The sequence below is a fragment of the Mustela putorius genome, unplaced genomic scaffold (genome assembly GCF_011764305.1).
Source record: "Mustela putorius furo isolate JIRA1106 unplaced genomic scaffold, ASM1176430v1.1 tig00000040_pilon_pilon_pilon, whole genome shotgun sequence".
Classification (NCBI taxonomy): Eukaryota; Metazoa; Chordata; class Mammalia; order Carnivora; family Mustelidae; genus Mustela; species Mustela putorius.
In genome coordinates, this window is record NW_025421261.1 from 3864245 (window position 1) to 3886168 (window position 21924).

Sequence of the window (21924 nt, forward strand, 5' to 3'; positions counted from 1 at the left end):
TCCTCTTTTGTGTACATAAATCACCTGTATTACCCTCAAATACTCAAAACCTGAATAAATACAGAATTTTGACATACGAGGCTTACTTACTGGTTCTCCTATAAGGAAACGTGATAGGTTAGTTAGTTAATAATCATTTAATAAGAGTTCAGTTTGGATTGGAAGCTCTATTATGTCCGATGAGAAGTATCATCATTCAATGAAACACACGCGTGCTGGGGGATGTGGTCCAACGGCGCCATTAGGGGGAATAAACAGCATTTAACAGGAGAAGACTTCCTGCGGGATTTGAGTTTCGAGCAAGAGAAGAATGGAAAGGTTAATTCTTTCTAACGCAGCTGATGCTGAGAGGCTTTTCAGCCGGCAGACAATAGCCTGGCAAGCGTGGGGAACTGGGGATTAAACTGCCCTAAACTGTACCGCACTCGGCGCGACGCGGGAGGAGCAGGTGGGCTGTACTGGGGACAAAGAGGTGAGGTCAGACGAGGAGAAATCCTCTTCTTGATGCAAATCATCCAGCTATACTGAAATGTGCTTGCACGCAAAACGTATGGGATCAACACCTTCTACCGTTTCCAAATGAGGCCTTTCTGAATTGCTCTGAAAATTAAGTGAAAGTGGTTACTGTGAGGCAAATATTAAGTCATTAGCGATTACTGCTGTTAAAATCCCAGCCTTCTCTACAGCAGAACATAGAATCCAAGGAGGAGGTTTGGGGATTAATTAGACTTGCCAGGACTTTAAAAATTCTCAGATTCCTATTTTCTTCTCCTGTGAATCAGGTAAAATTGCTAATACACTCACCTTTCACGGTCTGACAATACGCTCACAGTAATGATTCTGCAGAAAATGCCCTTGGAGTGTGATAGATTTGGGGGGATAATTAATTCTGCTTCCTTCCTCTCTCACTCACCCCAGACCACCACCAGCACTACTTCTAATCAATTTTAAACTTGAACAAAAATCCATAAGGTTGCAAATGACCAGATGACATGTTTATTTCTACAGTGATTAATTTCCTCAAAAAAAAAAAAAAAAAGGCAAAGTTCCAAAAGAAATTGGATTGGTTTAATTGACACTCTCCATGCGTGAAGCCAATGAAAACCCTAAAAAAAAAAAAAAAATCTTTCACCTCCTCCAACTCTAACATAAATGATTTTTAAGACAAAGAAAAATAAGAAATCAGGGAAAGAAGGGAAAGCAACCTCAGCTCACCAAGAAAGCTTTTTTAAAAAGTGTTCAACATAGCAAAAGTGAAATGCGTTTATAATTCTGATGATATTGAATAAAACCAATACCTGAATTCAAATTAATGACGCTATATCAGAAATTTTTGAGCAATTCTCATGTTTATAGAGTAGAAGAACAGAAATGACACATGGCATATCTGAAATGCATAAAAAATAATATATATACACTGTCATCACACTTGCAAATTAAATAATAAGGAAGTAATGTATCCTAAGCCACAGACACATCCAGAAAAATTAAATGCCTGCATTAAAAGAATCCCACCAGCAAGCCACCTCCAGCTAAGCTAGTTTTTTTTTTTTTATCACAATCTAGTTTCCATTTCATTAACCTTTGGGTCAAGGCTTCCAGAAAACTGTTGGCTATATCTCAAATGAAGAGATAAATGTGAAAAATAGACTGATCGGGGAGGAATTCTGGGAATATGATGGCAGCCACGATGTCGTCTTTAAATCTCCCCAAATGCCCTCCGTCAAGAAAGACAGAGCAACTAGGACACCAAAACCAAAACCCACGAGCGGTATTTACATCGGATGATGACAATTAAATGATACGGTTGCCCCAGGAACCTTGAAATCTGCGTAGATGGGGGTAAACCACCAGCAGCCACAAGACCCGTTTGTTGTGCCAGGTAGGCGGAAAGAGAAAAAGGCCAAGGGGCAGCTGATGAATCAGAGAAGCGGCAGCCCTGAAGTCCTCAGCAGGTGTTTACTGGAGAGCACAGGGGATCAGTATGAGGACAGCGGCTGGACTCGGAACTCGGGACATTCCCACTTGTGTGCGAGAGGTTCTCAGCAAGGTCTGAAGGAGCTGAGGGGCCGGGTTCCCACAAACGCTGCGATCCACCGGCCAAAGCCCTCCCAGAGTGACACCCACAAAGGATAAACTGTTGGGAAAAGACGCCAGCTTGAGTGTGACAGGGATGACGGAGACAAAGAAAGAAAGAATCCGGATAAAAAGTGGGGAAGAGAAACACACATAAATAAGAGTCAACTCAGTCAAGGTCACCTGGTCAATCCAGTACAGCTAGTCAGAGGCACCTTGGGGCTCCGTCAGTCAGGCTGGTCATGATCCCAGAGTCCTGGGATCGACTGGGCTCCTCGCTCAGCAGGGAGCCTGCTTGTCCCTCTCCCTCGGCCTCTACCTCTGCTTGTGCTTGCCCTCTCTTTCTCTCTCTCACTCTGTGTATCTCAAATAAATAAATAAAATCTTTTTTAAAAAAATAAGCCTAGTTGTCCAAATCTAACACTTTTTCAAACTTTGCCCAGATGTCTATTCTCATGTAGGCAAAGGCTGAGAATACTAAATAAAATGAAACTTAAGAAATGAAAGAGTCATGTTACGTTTGAATATAGTTTTTTCAGCTCAAAGAGTTGACCAGAAAAACAAAACAAAACATTTTTGTGCCAGAGGGTAAATGCCACAAACTGTCTTCACGTGACCGCCACCACGTGACTGCCACCCTGCCGTCAGAGGATAACGTGTGACGCCACCCCGTGACCACCACCCCGCCGTCAGAGGAGGACGTGTAACGGCACCAGTCATTTACCGAGGGTTCGGTGTTTGCCAGGCTTTGTTCCATGTTCTCTATACGAATGACCTCACTTAATCCTAACAATCATCATTATCCCCATTCTATTTTTTTCTTTCATTATTCCCATTTTAAAGATGAAGAAACTGAAACTAAGAGAAGATACAGTTAGTAAGTGACAGAGCAGAATTCAGACCCAGATGTGCTTGACTCAAAGCCTATTTGTGTACCATTTGTGTATTATTTACAATAAAAACTCATACAGTAAAATAAGATGATGTTGAAAATTAAAACCTGGTATCATGCTAACAAACAACACATTCTCAAATGAGAATGTATTTGTTTTTCACTGTATCTCTTGATAGTTTCCATCTAAAAGATGCAGAAAAGCAAAAAGAATTCCTTGAGGTAAGTATGTAGACCGGTGCCTTCCAACAGCCAACCGCAGAGGCTTCATTCCCGTCTCCGTAGCTCTTCTGGGACAGAAGAAGGGCTCTCTCTGACCGCAGGGTTACCACACTCCCACTGGATCTACCCAAATCCTACCTAACCTGCTCATGGCAGCTCATTCCCTTTTTCCGTGTGCTTTATCAGTCTGGATGGAGATTACTTCTCCTTTTACTTAATTCCTGCAGCTGTACTTAAACGGCGTGCAGCACATGGTTTAGCGTAACTTCTCCAAGAGCACTTGAAGTAACAGAGACCAGATTTACCTTCCTCTCTGAAACCCCGAAAAACAAACATCAGCTGACCAACAAAATACATGAAACAATAGTTGCCAACACACTGGACAGCAGGCAACAAAGAACGACGCTCCTTGGGAGGCAAGAAATACGACCACATCTGCGCCGGTCTAGTGCCTTGAGAGAAGGCTCAGGCCGCAGCCTGGGGAGATCCGTGGGGACCCAGCTGACTCCCTGAGATGAAAAGACAGAGCTGAGGGTCTAGGAGACCAGGGCGACTGGAACTTGTACAACAGAGTACCGAAAAGGAAAACGTTCCACAGAAACAGGACTCCAGAGATCTACAGAGGGTATCTGTAAAAATAATCCATCAGGGAACTGATGTGAACACGAATGTGAGACAATGAGCCGAAGCCAGGGAAAGAACAGCCTAAGAGGACCAGAGCCCACCCAGGGCGGGAGGAGCTCCTGCTCCCACACCACAGACGAGGAAGCATCGTGACGCGGTCACGGAGCAGGACGCTTGGAAGTATCGTCTCAGAAGTGAGGAATAATCAGCCCCAGATGAAATACACTTCTAGGTGACCCTAACCAATTTTTTTAAATAATAAAGTACAAAAATAGTTATGAAATACAAAATGTCCAGCACTCAAAAAGGCAATGCCTGGCATCCAATCAAAGACTACCACGCAAGAAAGCAGGAAAATGCAAATCTTAATGGGGAAAAAATCAACCAATTAAAAGTAATCCAGAACTGACACAAACGTTAGAAGGACATTACAGTCGTTATAACCATACTTCATATTTTCCAAAAACTTAATAAAGTCAGGGAAGACAGGAAAAAGACCCAAACCAAACTTTTAGAAATGAAAACTGCAATGTCTAAAAGAAAAAATACACTAGAAGAGATTATGGGCATATCAGGTCTACAGAAGGAAATATTATTAAATTGAAGACATACTAATAGGAACTTTCCAAAATGAAACATAAAGAGAAAAAAGAATTTTAAAAACAAATGGCAAAGCCTTTGCAGAGCAGTGGAACTGTAGAACAATTTGAAGAGGTCTACTGTGTGTGCACCGGCGCCCGGCAGAGAGGAGGCAGGGAATAAAACAACATTTGGATAAATATTTGATGAAAATATTAACCCACAGGACCAAAAAGCCCATTAACCTCAAGCACAAGAAACATAAGAAAATGACACCAATATATACCATACTCAAATTATTCTAAGCAGTGATAAAAAAAAAAAATGTTAAAGCAGCCAGGGGAAAGACAGACACATTACGTACACAAGAACAACGCTAAGGACGACAGTAGGTTCCCGCGGACAACAAGGTGCAGGAGGAGACAATGAAGTAACATCTTTAAAGAAACAGATGAAAAATATGTCAATATGATTGCTTACACAGAAAATAAAACAGAATCTACAGAAAAGCAACTAGAACTAAGAAGTGAGGTTTGCAATGTTGTAGGATCAAAGATCAACATACAAAAACCAACTATATTTTTATATATTCCCAATGAACACAGAAATTAAAATTCAAGGAGTGTCTGGTGGCTCATCTTGCTGAGCATCTGACTCGATTTCAGCTCAGGCCTGATCCCAGGGTCAGAAGGTCAAGCCCCATGTTGGGCTCCACACTGGGCATGGAGCCTACTTTTAAAAGGGGGGGGTGCCTGGGTGGCTCAGTGGGTTAAGCCTCTGCCTTTGGCTCAGGTCATGATCTCAGGGTCCTGGGATCGAGCCCCATGTCAGGCTCTCTGCTCAGCAGGGAGCCTGTTTCTCCCTCTCTCTGTCTACTTGTGATTTCTCCGTATGTCAAATAATAAATAAAATCTTTAAAAAAAGCGGAAGAAGAAATTAAAATTCAAAAAACAATGCAATTTACATTAACATTAAAAGTATTAAATACTCAGGGATAAATCTGACCAAAGATATATAAAGCCTAAACACTAAAAGTGATAAAACATTGCTGAGAAAAAATTTAAAAGACCTAAATGAATTGGAAAAATATATTGTGCTTATTGATCAGAAGATAACAAAATTACTGTGTCCCGTCATGTTTTTTTGTAGAAATTGATAAATTGATTCTAAAATTCATATGGAAATGTAAGAAACCTAGACGAGCCAAAACAGCTTTGAAAAAGAGTACCAAAGCTATAGGATCTGATTTCAAGACTTGTTATAAAGCTACTATAATCAAGATAGTATGGTATTAATGCAAAGATAGACAAATAAATCAATGAAACAGAGAGCCTCAAAATAGATTCACATTATATAAACCTTTTTTTTTTTTTGCTTTTGCTGCTTCTTTTTTTAAAGAGTTCATTTTTTAGAGAAGATATAGGTTCAAAATGGAGTAGAAATTATAGAGTATTTTCATAGACAACTGATTTTTAATAAAGATAAAAGAGCAATTTGGGCGGGCGCATAAGTGGCACAGCCAATTAAGGGCCCTTTTCTTGGTTTTGGCTCAGGTCATGATCACCGTTGTGAGATCAGGCCCAATGTTAGGCTCTGCACTCGGGGGAGTCTGCCTGAGAGTCTCTCTCCCTCTCTGTCACCCCCACTCATGCTCTCTCTCTCTCTCTCAAAAAAAGGGAATAAACAAGTCTTTAAAAAAAAATTTTAAAAGCAGTTGGTGGAGGAAGAATCATCTTTCAACAAATGGTGGGAATAACTGCATATCTGTATGCAAAAATAGTTTGATCTACACCTCATACTATGTGCAAAAACTAATTCAAAATGGATCAATGACCTAATTATAAAATGAAAAATGGAAATTTCTACAAGAAAATACAGGAGAAAAGTGTTTGTGACCTTGGACTAAATATTTCTTAGATACACCAAATACATGATCAATAAAAGGGAAAATGGTAAATTGAATTTCATTAAAAAAAAGTTCTTCTTGTGAAAAAAATACTGCTAAGAGAATGAAAAGATAAGCCACAGAGTGGAAGAAAATACTGGCATATCATTTATCTGATAAAATAATTGTATCCAAAATAAATAAAGAACTCCCAAACCTCAATAATAATAAAAGTAATCAAAATGGGCAAATGATTTCAACAGACATTTCACCAAAGACAACATATCCATGACAGGATGTTCAATATGACTAGTCATTAGGAAAATAAAAATTAAAGCCACATGAGAATTTAGAATGGCTAAATTACAAGGGCTAACCATACCATGCGCTAGTGAGAATACAGAGGAACCGAAACATTCATACACTGCTAATGGAAATGCAAAACCAGCCAACCACTTTAAAAAATAGTTTGGTGATTTCTTATACTGTAAGTATACACCTACCAATGACCCAGCCACTCCACTTCTAAGCATTATGCAAGAGAAATGAAAGTACACATCTACTTGTCCATGAATATTCATAGCAACTTTAAGATCCAAAAACTAAAACAATCTAAATGTCCATCAACAGGTGAATGAATAAACCCATTCTGACATACCTATATAAAAAAACACTCTCAAAAAAATACAGAGTGAACTACTGATACACACAAAACATGGACTGATCACAAAACAATGACAGACAAGCAAGACAAAAAAGAGTAAAACTCTCAACACAGAAGGAATACCCAGAAACACACATCTCTGGGTGTTTTCCCCAAAGAAAGGTGTATTTTGCATACCCTACACCTGCTGCCTATGGGTCTGGCTTCCAATCAACCTAACTCTGGTGCTGATGGAGATCCTCCCCTTTAGGACAATAACAAGTCTTGGCACATGTTTAACTACTGAGAGCCACTAAGAATAAAGCAGGCTGCCTGGACCATCACCAAGGTTTAAGAGACAACCAAGAGCTACAGAGTTGATAACAAGGTTCCATCTCCTACATGAGGCCATTCCTTCAAGTCGGAGAGTTGGCTGTTCTATCTAATGCATAGAAACCAACTCAGAGATCAAAGAACATTAAAAAAAAAAAAAAAAAAAAGAGGACTACGGTCCATAAAAAAGAATAAGATAAAACTTCGAAAAATGAGTGCAAACTATGGTTTCCACTGATGTAAAGCTCCAGAAAATGCAAACTAACCCTTAAAGAGAGAAGACAAATGAGTGGTTGCTGGAGACAGGTGGGAAGACGATAAAAGAATACAGGAAAGAATTTGGGAGTGATGGGTATGTGCATTATCCTGATTATGATCATGTCGTATGTATATGCGTATGTCAAGACCTATCAAGTTATATGCTTACAGCAACTGTACACATGAATAGCAAATTACTCTATGTCGATTATAACATGATAAAGGTTTATAAAAATGAGTATTCATTTTTAAACAATCTATAGTACAAGATAAAAAGGACAAGCCAGGAGAATGTCATGAATTAATTTTTTCCTAATACAGTTAGGAGTAAATACTATGCACTTATAAGTGATACAATGAATACAGAGGTATAGCTTAAAGGGTGCGTTTTTTGGTTTTGGGGGTATTTTGGGGGGATTGCTCTTTTCCCCCAAATGTTGATACATTTGGAACACAAAGGTCTACATTTCTTTTAATTTCCCTATATTCTAAAAATAATATTAATTTTTTCAAAGGAAGTACCAAAACATATTTTAAATGTTTCCTAAAGACAGTCAAACCAAGATAAAAATTATGTGAAAAATAAAATTAGCAATCTAACTTACAAGAACAAAGTAACATCTTAAACTGGGAAGGGAAATAAAGCCTTACCAAATAAAATTCTTCTAGGAATTATTTTTAAGGGTGGCTCATACTTTATCTTGGATTTTTTTACCTAGTTGTCTCAAGATTTATTCCACCAAATCTTGCTGACTTCCCCCAAATTTTTTTTTAAAGACCATTCAAGGACACTGAATTTAAATAGTTAAATTAACATTATCTCATTATGCTAAGATAATGAGGTAGTTGCTCATTTGGGAAGTACTCCAAAATCAGTCAGATTTTTAAGAAGGCCCTCAAAAGACTCAAAGCCAAGGGATAATTCAGAATGATTTGTTGTTTTGTTTTGTTTTATTTTGTTTTTCCAAACAGGATGCATAGCCCTCACCAGTAGGGTTGTTACAAGTTGGTGAAATCTCATCAGCATACCCAACAAGGAAAAAGATACTTACATACTTCCCTGCATCCAAAGGGTTTATGAAGACTCACAATGCAGAGACTGCTTTTTCAGACTGAACCCCAGAGTTTTATGCATTTAACTCTACTGGGGTTCTCTAAGATTTGAAGCCTGGGTTCCCAGGCAAAGTGGAAAAAACACATGGATACTTGTCCTGATCAGTCACTACAAGCTGTAGTAAATGAGTTCAATGCTCTATAATTTTTCACTGAAAATGGAGGGATGAGTCTAGAAATTTCTCACATCACCGTCATTTTGCGACTATGTCTAAAACAAGATGGTACTTTCAGTACCATGGACAGTCACAACAACCGGGAACAAGACACTGACTCAAGCACAAAAGCCAATTATGTTGTCTTAAAAACTGTTGTAGCAAAAGTCCACAGAGAGTTTAATATTTCAAGTTAATGTGGCATTTTTTAATAATAAATTTTCCATTTTCATTTTTTTAACTACCTTTCAAAATTATGAACATGGTAGAATATAACAGAAACAATTTGTCTTGTGAAGAAAACCTCTGTATTTTTTTACCTAAAGGTTCCAATTAATTGTGATTGAAGATTTATTTTTAAAAAATCAAAAAAATCTAGTCTTCTTCCTCTCAGCGGCCTGGGGTGACCTCTGAAAATGGTTCACTATTCGCTTGACCCAGAAAAACCTACGAAACCATGCAAGTCAAGAGGTTCAAATCTCCGTGTTCGCTTTAAGAACACACGTGAAACTGCCCAGGCCATCAAGGGTATGCATATCCGAAAAGCCACCAAGTGTCTGAAAGATGTCACTTTGCAGAAGCAGTGTGTGCCATTCCGTCGCTACAATGCTGGAGTTGGTAGATGTGCCCAGGCTTCAAACAGTGGGGCTAGACACAAGGTCAGTGGCCCAAGAAGAGTGCTGAATTTTTACTGCACATGCTTAAAAATGCAGAGAGTAATGCTGAACTTAAGGGTTTAGATGTCGATTCTCTGGTCATTGAGCACATTCAAGTAAACAAAACCCCCAAGATGCGGCATAGGACTTACAGGGCTCATGGTCGGATTAACCCATACATGAGTTCTCCTTGCCACATTGAGATGATCCTTACTGAGAAAGAGCAGATTGTTCCTAAACCAGAAGAGGAGGTTGCACAGAAGAAAAATATATCCCAGAAGAAACTGAAGAAACAAAAACTTATGGCCTGGGAGTAAATTTGCACAGAATAAATGCAAATAAAAATTTTTTAAAAAATCAAAAAAATCTAAATGGGCCAACAGAACAATTACCAAAAAAGTAAATAAAACCACATTACGTTTTACGCCCTGTTCTCTTCAATTGAATGATACTGGTAACTTAAAAAGAAGAGTTTCAACTACTTAAATTAAAAATGCCACATAACAATATTTTTTTTTCAGCGTAACAGTACTCGTTGTTTTTGCGCCACACCCAGTGCTCCTTGCAATCCGTGCCCTCTCTAATACCCACCACTGGGGGTTACCCCAACCTCCCACCCCCCACCCCTTCAAAACCCTCAGGTTTTTTTTTTCAGAGCCCATAGTCTCTTATGGTTCGTCTTCCCCTCCAATTTCCCCCAACTCCCTTCTCCTCTCCATCTCCCCATGTCCTCCATGCTATTTGTTATGCTCCACAAATAAGTGAAACCATATGGTAATTGACTCTCTCTGCTTGACTGATTTCACTCAGCATAATCTCCTCCAGTCCCATCCATGTTGCTACAAAAGTTGGGTATTCGTCCTTTCTGATGGAGGTTTAAGCAATTTAAACAATGTTAAAGTTTCTATCATAACAGATCTTATAATTTATAACCAATGTTATCCTAAGGTATTTCAGGGTCCAGGGCCTTCTCCAAAGAAGGACAAATCATATTAGGTGATGATAACAGAACTTCCTATCTGTCCTCAATATCTGAAAGCAGATGAAGTCAGGTTAATATGAAAGTCAAATCTGCAAGCCTTCAAGGCCAAAGAGAAAGGAGGAAGAAGTCCACCAAAACGGTATTTTACATCCTTTAGTATGCACACATGTGGAGTATAGAATGTTTTTCAAGTTTCCCTGATTGTGGGGGAAGAGGAAGTTCTTGGACAAGGTATGGCATGGCTTTATGCATTTGTTCATTAGTGTGTTAGTTCTACCACACTGCTACTCAGGAAACATTGCTAGTTCTAGAGACACAACAGTGAAGGAATCAACATAGTTCTTCTCATGGTCTCGTGTTCATCTTCCCGTTAGGACAGGAACTCCACCTCCGCTGCTCTGTGGAATGAAGAGAATCTAGACATAGCAAGAAAGCTCGCTGGACCTCCTCTGAGGAACAGGTGTCTACCACACAACACAGAAGGGAAAGAGAGAAAAAGAGAAATGAGAGGGTCAGCTGTGTGTTTTCACAGTGGCCTTCCTTGTTGGGAGGAAGAAGGAGAAAGAGACGGACACGTGCACACTAAGAATCCTCCCCTCGAAGGTATGGCCCAGTGTGGGTCCAGTGACCTGTCAGATCTGTAGTCCTCCACGTTGGGGTCAAGTGAGGAAGAAAATTAATTTGATAGAATAAGTGATAAGGGAGCATTGAGCAGTCTCTCTGGAGGACCATGGTGTAACTTCTCATAACTTTCTTTTTGGAGGAAATATCAGTGCCGAAATGGAATATTCATGTCTGGATGAGCATAGAGTTGACCATTAGATAATGGTCAACAAATCCGTCTCTCTGAAAGCTCCACCTTTCAAAAGATAATTGAGCCAATCTTGACATTACAAAAACAAGGACCTATTTATGTTTTAAGGGGAATGGCACCTACCTGCATTACACAGAGGCATATCAATAGTTCAAAATTCTAAAATATGCATGTAATACAGTAATATGCAGCATTATCGAGGAAAGCAGAATTACAGCAAAGACCATCTTACTGTATTTCAAAACTGTAAGGAAAACTGATACATTCGACTGGTGTTAGCTACTGTTATCATGGGTCAGTATCAAAACACAAAAACTAAAGCCAATAAACTGCTTAGATTTATTAATTTTCAAGGTTTTCTGTATGAGAAAATTGATGATGTTTCATAGTAAAATAGATTTAAATCAACTTGCTATTGATTTGTTTACATAAATAGTTTCACTTTTTTATTTATTAAAGAGACAATACTGAATTGACAATCTAATTTTTCTATATTCAAACCTAAATAGGAAAAAACTTTTTTCCTCACATATACAATGTATATAGGAAAGTAATATTCCCAACATATAAACCATCTAACCTTGTAACTATGAACTGGATAAAAAAAGCAGATTGGACCAAACTCCCTTCTTACTCCTAAAATCCTACCAGAACACCTTTGTGATTTCATTTATTTATTTGTCAAATATCTACTAAATATCATTTTCCCTGCCTGCCATGAAAGAAATGTAAGTTTTTACCCTGGACTTCAGGGACTTACACTTTAATTGAAGGGGTTATCTTGTAGGCCCTCCTAACAGTTGGCTTAGACAGAAAATTTTACCGTTTATTTTCCAGTTTGGATATAATCTCTATCTCATATCCCCTGCATTAGGTTGTTGCTATCCTAAGGGCAGAGATACTGACACCTTCCACGTAACAACTATTCCAATTATCTGGGTACTTACACAGTATATATAATAGAAAATAAAATATTTCTCTAGTATAAAACAGTGAGACCAGTTTCTCCAAAACTCCTTTTTTAAAGATTTTATTTATTTGACAGAGAGAGAGAGATCACAAGCAGGCAGAGAGGCAGGCAGAGAGAGAGGGGAAGTTGGCTCCCTGCTGAGCGGAGAGCCCGATGCAGGACTCGATCCCAGGACCCTGAGATCATGACCTGAGCCAAAGGCAGAGGCTTAACCCACTGAGCCACTCAGGCCCCCCTCCCCAAAACTCCTGTAATAATAAACTATTAAAAGGGTTTACTATTTTTTCTGAGTATCTTTATAATTCATCACTCAGCAATACTACAGACAATATTTTCTGAAATTAAAAATACTATATGGCAAAAAATTCCCTTATGAATAAACAAATTCTAAAACAATGTTAACATCTTTATAACATTGTTCTGTTTGGCTGAGCTGCTGTGACAGATGGGTCATTGTAAACTGAAATTCCTTCCTTGCACTTATTTCCTATTTAAAAACAAATCAAACCCGCAATTCTCCACTGGAGTACATTTCTGGTTCGTTGCAAGCTGACCAATTAAAGTCAAAGCCATGTATTTTGCATAATGAAAACGAAATTTAACTCTTTTCCACAATTTGGAGCACTAAAACAATCACTAGCCTTAGAGTTGCAAGACGTGGCACGAGACCCAGCTTTGCCACATACTAATTATTTGACCTTGGGCAACTCATCTAACTTCCAGGCAATTCAGATTCCTCACGTGCAAGTTAAGAAGCTAAGATGCAATTCACCCAGCTTCTACTCATCTCTAACTCTTTTAAGACACTGGCATTCATTGAACTTCTAATACTGTTCTCATTCAACCCAAATGACATCCATTCAACCACAAAACACAACCAACACAAGCCACACCATTATATGCCATTCTTGTGAATTTACCCACTTTTACCTGAATATGTGATGAGGCACAGAGAATTTTTATGAATTGGCAGAATTTTTTTTCAAACCAGTAATTCAGAGAGTCACTCTATCTTTCAAGAAGAAGTTGCTACTGCTCTCTATCATTTGAAGTTCTAATAGCAAACAGATGACATATTCAAATTGGGTAATTTAAGAAAAATTCAGTAAAATTTTGGCTATTTACAAAGATACAGAAAGGCTATAAGAAAAACCACGAGGCATAGTACAATATTTAGGGCCAGTAACATGTCCCATTAGGCACCCGGCCCACACGCATAAACAAACAAGAGAAAGGAGAGCTGCAAGGGGTGGGCTCCATGGACAGGACCACCTTACAGGAAGGTGATCGTAAGTAGAGGGACACAGCCAACTCAGGTTGACCTTGCATCTCAAGGTGCATATAGGGAGTTGAGGTAATTAACGCCCTGCCCTCACAATCTCCACTCCCTCCATCTATGACCAATGATCCCCATTGGCCAAGTCCAGTTAAAAGCTGAAGCCAAGAGAACCCCGTGGATATATTTCATACAGATTGGCTTCCGAGAACAGAGAGGAGAAGGATCAAGAACTAGAGGTGCAAAGGGAACCACCGACCACAAACCTCTTCCCCCTAGGTAGGCTACATTCTCAAAGAGTTGACTGCCTCCTAACTTGAGAGGAGACTTCTTCAATGATGTCATGAGTACAGACGACTTGTCTACTGAGCTCGTGGAATATGCTGGATCCCTTCCCAATTCTGACTATGTATTTAATGTCCAAATCATCTTTATTCTAATGTTTAAAACCCATTAGGACTCTCTAATGTAGTCATCTGGGATAATTTTAGATCTCAACAGGTTTTCACAAAGAATGTAAGCAAACGAATTGCTTAAATTGGAAGAAATGTCAATGTTAGTAAAGATTGATTTTCTATACTCCCTCTCTCTAATTAGTTGCTCTGGACGTCAATGAGTTACGTGGAAAGGGCCACAGTGATTTCTCTGATTAAGTAGCTCCAGGAAACGAGAAAGGCTGGAGCACGGCGTTGTTAACTCTTGGATGGACTATGCATGTAAGGCCGCGCTGAGCTGCACACGGAACTGAAACGCTCCAGGGGAAAGACTAAGAGGAGATGACGGGAGGAGGAGCTGCCAAAGCAGGACTCATCAGAACCTCTGCTCTACAAAGACAAGGAGCATATCCACCAACGCGGAAAGAAAACTATTGCTAATTGGATACTTGCGATCACGTGCTGTGCCTAGTGCTTTTACATCATATCTCATATAATCTGCATAACAGCCCAGTGAGGTATTTTTCCTTAGAGCATTTTACATATGCAGAAAATAACTTGCCTAAGGCACTACAAAACAAAATTTTTAAAAAATACGATAATGGGCAGGTTTTGATGTGACCCCAGATATAATGCCACCTTTTTACCATTTTTAATCGTGCTATGTCTCAAAAAGTTGTAAGACACAAATAACTTATTCTGCCTATTTATAGCATCAATCTGGAAAAGGAGAATTTCTTCTGAAGTTGACTTCTTCTTTTGACAAATATTTTTAGGGGTTGTCACAGCACTTGGAAGCATGCTGGGAAGAGTTAGTCTGTGAAATCTTTTCCCTAAAATAGGCATACTGGTTTTCCTCTGTTTTTACACTTAGAAACCAATCCCTCCTCAAGTAAGCTGGGGCAGAGACCATGTCTTGTTTCTTTTCGAATCCGTACAATACCACGCATACATCTAGGACACATAACTGATTAAATAAATACTCGCTCAATGAGTAATCAGCAGAGCACAGTATGTTATAGGCAAGAGACTTCAGAAAGAAAAGTACACATTGATTTATTTACCCAAGAAAGATAGAAATTAAACCAATCTTTTCTCATCACTAGGGCTGGGGCATCTAATTTGCTTTCCATGTGGGCCAGAGAAAAAGTATAGAATAGGAGCTTTCTGTAGCGGAGCTTTCTCCACAGCCACCACATGTCCACTCAAAATCGACCACCTCCACATAATTAATACAGCAGGAAAGACGCTAAAGTGTTACAAAGTGGAAAAATAAGAAAGGTAACATCTAATCTTAATTATGTGCCGAGCATAGTGCCTAACTCTTCACACGTATTTTCTCATTTAACCCTTATAACAATTACTGTCTTCGCTTTATAAATGAAGACGTTGAGCTTAGCAAAGTTAAGTAATTTGCCTATGGTTACGCGAATAATAAATGACGAGTGACAGAATAAAGATCCAGCTACACTCCAGAAGGTAATCATCAAAAGGCAGCCATTACCAAAAGACAAGAGACAGGTGCTGCCACTATGGGAAACAGTATGGAGGTTCCTCAAAATTTAAACTACACCTACCAAGTGACCCAGCAATTCCAGTTGGGTATTTATCCAAAGAAAACAAAAACACTAACTCAAAACAAATTTTCACTTCCATTATCACTGCAGCATTATTTACAATAGCCAAAGTATGGAAACAGCTTGAGTGTCCACTGACAGACAAATAGACAAAGACAATGTGATGTATATTCAGCCATAAAAAAAGGATGAAATTGTGCTATTTGTCCAACATAAATGGATCTTGGAGCACTGTATTACGTGAAATAGGTCAGAGACAGAGAAAGAAAAATATCATATCATCCCACTTTTGTGTGGAAACAAAAAAACAGCAGAAGAAACAGAAGAAGCAGCTCATAGATTCATAGATACAGAGAACAGATGGGTGATGGCCAGACGCCGGGATAGGCAAATGGACAAAGACGGTCAAAAAATACAAACTTCCAGTTATAAAATAGATAAATCCTGGGACGCACTGTACACGGCGTGCTGACCAGAGTGAGTCTGAAAGTTACTAAGAGTAAATCCTACAACTTCTCATCACAAGGAAAAAAATATATTCAGTCACTTTGCATGGTGACAGATGTTAACTACACTTACTGTGGTCATCATTTCACAATATGTACTAATATCAAATTGCTTTGTTGTACACCTGAAACTAATATAACGTTATGTATCTTGGTTTTTTTTAAAGTCAGTCTTTAATATCACGAAAGATACAGGGAGTGGGAAGCATCAACTTTTGCGCTGGAGCTCTCTCTCCAACGCAAGAGTTACTACCGCTCCCTTCCACTGGTGAGGGCATTACAACTCACACTTCAGGTTGCCCCAGGAAGAGTGGGGGCGCCTGGGAACAGAAGGGCTAGCGCTGAAGACCTAGCTCCATTGTTCTCTGGGGTTATCGTGTGCTTACCTCTCTGGACCTCAGCTTCTAAGTCTGTCCAGTGGGGATAATAATTCTCTGAGAACCATAAGAGGATTCAGTCGCGGTGCTTTACAATCTAGAAAGCACTGTGCCACAAAATGTGTTGATTATTCTCTTCTACTGAGAACACGCAGCCACCGGCAGGACAGGAGACCCTTAGCCTAAAATCCTGGGCAAACATCCTGACATGCTGTGCCTTGGGAACGGTTTGTTGAGAAAGAAAAATAGAATTATTCTTTGTAGTTCACGGCTTGGCTCCATGATCTAAGGAACGATATAAGGAATGAAATACTCATCCAGTGATATAAGGAACTTGAAGGAAGAGGTGGGGGCAGTCAGAAATAGCAGGCGGGATTTTTGTCCCACAACAAAGAAGAGCTTGAAATGACTTTGGAAAGAGAAAACCAAAGGTGCTCCCACTCGTTACCACATTCATCACCAAGGCCGGAAATGGGAAGAAAAACTGTACTAACAGGGAATTAGCTTTTCATTCTCTTTTTTTAAAGATTTTATTTATTTATTTGCCAGAGACAGAGGGAGAGAGAGAGAGCGAGCACAGGCAGACAGAATGGCAGGCAGAGGCAGAGGGAGAAGCAGGCTCCCTGCCGAGCAAGGAGCCCGATGTGGGACTCGATCCCAGGACCCTGGGATCATGACCTGAGCCGAAGGCAGCTGCTTAACCAACTGAGCCACCCAAGCGTTCCCTTCGTTCATTTTCTTTTTTTAACGCAAACTTTGTTCCCAATGTGAGGCTTGAACTCATGACCCTGAGATCAAGAATCCCATGTTCTACCAACTGACCCAGCCAGGAGGCCCTAATTTTTCATTTAACTAATAATATTTTATGGTACTTAGGCATACCTTGCATTGTTCCAAACTGTATTTGAGGTAAGATACTTTCCAGTTTTTAGTACCACTTTGTGATTTTTGCATAGAATTTCATAGTAATGATTTTAGTTGGTGGTGGTCTTTTTAAAGATTGCATTTATTTATTTGAGAGAGAGAGCACAAGCGGTGGGGAGGAGGCAGAGCGAGAGGGGAAAAGAGACTGCCCACTGAGCAGGGAGCCCAACAGAGGGATGGATCCCAGGACCCTGAAATCAGGACCTGAGCCAAGGGCAGACACTTAACTGACTGAGCCACCCAGGTACCCCTCAATTGGTGGTATTTTTATAGTGCCATCTTCTTAATCCTATGAAGGAGGAAGTTACATATAGAAAAGTTGGTAAATTATTTTTATTAGGTGCAAAGTTGGTTAGACAATTTTAGACCCAAGCTGTTTTCTAAAGATAGTATTTCTTAATTCCCTGTTCCCTAGTTTTTCCATCCATGAATAGAGTAAAATAATCCCCTACTGGTTTTCCATTTCTAATAAAATTATGTGTGTAAGGTGTTTTGGTAAATTCAAAAGAACTCTATTATTGTCCATTACCTGTCAATTCTGCTAGTAACTGAGAGTATATTTCTTCATCTCTCTAGCCCACAGCAATTCCAAATCAAAAAGGCAGCCGTAAAGAAGCCCACTTATCTAGGAAGTATTCGCACATAAGGCAAGTCCACACAATGTGCAGAGAGGGGGCTGAATTCACTAGGAACCCCCGGGGGGTTCGCCCAGCTGCTTGGACATCCAAACCTGGCACCGAGCAAATGAACTCCTAAAAATCACAGGAGGCGTCAGGGTCCTCACCCAGCCATCTGACTCACTCACAGCATCTGGGCATGAGAAAATTTTATTTCCCAAATCCCACTTCCCTGCCCCCTTCTTCCCTAGCCACACATACAAACAATCTGGACGGTCCATAAGGTAGAGGATAATTTTAGGGGGTTCCCCAGGGCCTGGCTGGATGCCTTCCAATCATTTCTTTCTGGCCTGTGAAATCAGATGCACTATTTCTTTATACATGAGAAAAAATGAAATCGGTTTCTATTTGCAGAGTGAGATGGAGAAAATGAAACCGCACAGAGCTATGTCACAGGTTCTTAGCAAGGACCTTCCTAAGCTGGAAGAGAGGAAGGAGGCAAAAGAGAAATGCAAAAGAAAAGAGGGTTGGTTTGTGAGCCCCTGAAAAGTGTCCCACACACTCAGTCTCATGTACGTACGTGGCATATTTAAGGCTTTGGAGCCTAGTTGGTAAATAAAGCCAGGGAGATTCTGGATGCATTGTAACCCCTGGCCGTGTGGTTTAATCATCATGGCCATTCCAGAAGCAAGCTGCTGTGTGTCTTCCCGTCTGTGTGTGGCTCTGTATGTGTCTCTGAGCTCTCCCACACCAGCCTGCTTTCTCCTAACAGACATACAATACACTGTAACACACATGGAATTTGGCTAACATGGAATTTGTTGGACAAAAAAAAAAAAAAAGCCCTGGGGCATTAGATTTCACAAAAGCTGGACACTGATTCAAGAACGGAATAGGAAAGAACACTGATTAAGGAGGAGTATATGGACCAACATTCTGCACCTAAATGTGGTTACAAATGAAACCTTACAACATACCCAAATTTTGCTGGCCACCTCCATCCTGAGAACATCAGATTCTCTTCCAAGGATCCCACTTCTTCAGTACTGGTAGGCGTCCTCCGGAGGGATTACATCATGTGAGCTCGGGAACCAGCCCAGGCAGCAAAGAAAGGACTTGCTGGCTCCCGGTTACCAGTAAACCGGAACGGCTCCGCCAGGGGACCACCGTCCTCACTCTGCCCCAGCCATCAGCACCCCTCGTGAACTGAAAGGGTTCCCTTCTCTGAGTTCTGCTCTCGGAAACAGTGTGTGATGATTCTGCTGCGGGGCCAAGTTCTGTCTTCTGAACAGGGAGACAGAGGGAAAGAGCAGGGAGTTCAAGCAACAGCCACTATATGTTTCTACAATCTACAATCCTAGACTCTCACTCTATGTTTCTACAATCTACAATCCTAGACTCTCACTCTATGTTTCTACAATCTACAATCCTAGACTCTCGAACCGTCTTCAGAGCCCAGCAACCCCTCCTTGCAATTCCTCCTGCCACTGCTATCTGCTCCCGCCCTCCCCTATGTCGATAGAATTTCACTCATAAACTCATTTACATTTTATCCTGAGCAAGTGCTTTACTCTTTAAGGAAATCTCTAGATATAAGTCGATTCCAGGACTGCCTGCCCAGGGGTTAAAGCTCTAGCTGTAAATCACGACTACTTCCTATTTCCTTCTGTGCATTTCAAGTGGAAGCATTTCCATCCTGGCCATCCACACGGTCCTTGACCATCGGTTCCCCAGCAGACCCTGCGCGCCTGGGATGCCGAGGACCCACCTTACGTCTCTGCACACCCCTCACAGCATCAGTCATCGCATCATCACAACTCACATCTGTGTAGGGCGGACAATGTATAAAGGACTTCCACATTTATTACCATTCTGGAGCTTCACATCATCTCTATGAGTAAAGCAAACTGAATATTACTACTTTCACTTTAGAGCTATAAAGATGGACACTCAGAGAGGTAAGGATATTTCCCTCAAGAGCATTCAGCCGGTGCGGAGATGAGCCAGGCTCAGAATCCAAATCCTAAGACTCCTGGTGCAGGTTCTTTGCAATGCATAATGCGGCCGCTTCAGCCCCGTGTGCCTCTCTGCAGGCTCCTCGCTTGACTTTCAGCCAAGTTCAAATAATCTCCATGAAAGTAAATCTCCATGCTTTCAGGCCATCCAACAGAGTTTCCAGAGAAACGGGGCATCATTACTCCCTCTTTCCCGCTGGAAATATGATAAGAAAGCCCACTGGGTAAGTGTTCTTGGGAGTAAATTAATTTTAGAATAAGCTAACCTGACTCCCAGCCAGAATTCTCCACCAACACACGCAGCACAGAAGTCTGATGACTAAAATCTTGACTTAAAGCATGGATTTGCCTCACTTGACTTATTTGGAGGACACATGTTTGCAAACCAACTGAAAAATAAAAAATACTCTGTGTTTAATTATATTTCAATCTACGGTTGAACTTCATTTAAATGGAATCTATAACTGGCACATTTGTCAAGTATTCCTTCTGCCAGAGTTGTACGTAAAAAATATAATATCAACATTTGTACAGCTGCAGCCCAAGTTAGCAGCAGTAAACATCCCACAGATTAGGGGGCAAGTCACAAAAGGACAGTGGCGGTGACACTTCCATAAGACACAATTAAATCTATTCAGAAATAAATTAATTCTCAGATTTTGCTAAAACAGCATATGGCATGTTTTCAAAACTAATGATCACGGATTGCGTACCTATGTTGTCCTCGGCACTGTAGAGAATTCAGAAATGGAAAAGGTATGTCCTAAGACGGTCGAAGGAGAGAGGTGCCACAGCGTGTCAGGATCAAGGTGAAGTACAGGACTATCGTCATCGCCATTACCCTGATTGTTTTACGTGTCGATGACCCACAGGCAAACACTACGCTGAGTGTCTTACTGGAGTCGTCTTGTTTAATCTTCATAAAACTCCATGAGATAGTTGCGACTGTCGTTCCACTTTCACGGAAAATGAAAGCGAGATACAAAGAAGTATGTTCTTAGAGGTCACACAGCTAAGAGGTGGAGGAGCCAGGTCCGGAACACAAAGATCCGGATCTCCAGCCCGTGTGCTCTCGGCCACCTCCCGCAACTGGAGAAGCCTTCGCGAGGGGCCGGACCTTCACGGTGGCCCTGAAGACTGCGTAGGGTTTAACCGGGAAGAGCGGAAAGAATGAAGAGAGGCCATCGTGTTACAGGACGAGCAGGCCCCGGAGAAAGAATTTGTGTTTGACCCGAGAGGATCCCTGAGGACAGTTAACGGCAGGAAGCAGTCAGCCTGGCAGAGCAGGACAGCTGAGAGAGAACCTCAGAAATAACCCAGGCAGAGTTTAAAGACTTGAGCCCATGGAAACAGAAAGTCGTGTGGACGGACGCTTGCCCGGACAGTGACAATGACAAAGTGTTGTAGCACACGAGCAGCATATTCGGGAACGGGGACAAGAGGAAGGCTTGACAGAGGCAAAGCTGCCACCACCTGTTGTGAAACCCCCACAGACCCTTCTGCTCCCTGGGCGTGGTTCGTACTCAACCAATGCCGGTCAGCTCGGGGACAACCCACAGGAGTACAAAGAAAGCGCCTGCCCGAGCCCCGGACAGATGTTCACGAAGAGAGAAGGAAAAGGGAAGAAAGCAAAAACGGCACCAAAGTGCTCCCCTAGGTAAGAAGACGTGTGGTGCTTTTGGCTGCCAATGGGCTTGGAAAGGAGAAGGAGGTTCCCGTGGGTCCTGGGAGGTGACAAGTCCTCCATTTGGGTTAGACAGGGTCACACGACACTTGCTATATTACAGGCATTTGGAGAAACGGGCCTAGGATACATTTAAGATTCTCCAAGGGTAGAAAGTGTAGTCCTTGCTCATCACGAGATTCAGATAAGTAAAAGTTGTCATTTTAGTTACGGGCTACTTCTGTAGGCAACTCCAAGTAGGAAGAACTTTTTAAGTACAAATGTCACTACTGGACCTACTGTCACTACTGGACCTATTTTATCAAACACTTG

The 21924-nt window shown here is 40.9% G+C and overlaps 1 long non-coding RNA gene and 1 pseudogene across 2 annotated transcripts in view; one reads left to right on the plus strand and one right to left on the minus strand.

Moving 5' to 3' along the window:
• The window catches only part of LOC101672239, a 106452-nt gene that overhangs the window by 78528 nt on the left and 6000 nt on the right, over positions 1–21924 (minus strand). The window contains exon 3 of one of the 2 annotated variants that reach the window (XR_201151.2): positions 18908–19197. The exons of the other annotated variant lie outside the window; for it this stretch is intronic. This is a non-coding gene — a long non-coding RNA (uncharacterized LOC101672239). Of the gene's footprint in view, positions 1–18907; positions 19198–21924 lie in introns of those variants that run through there. 2 annotated transcript variants of the gene reach the window in all.
• Positions 9197–9782, plus strand: LOC101675823 (annotated as a pseudogene).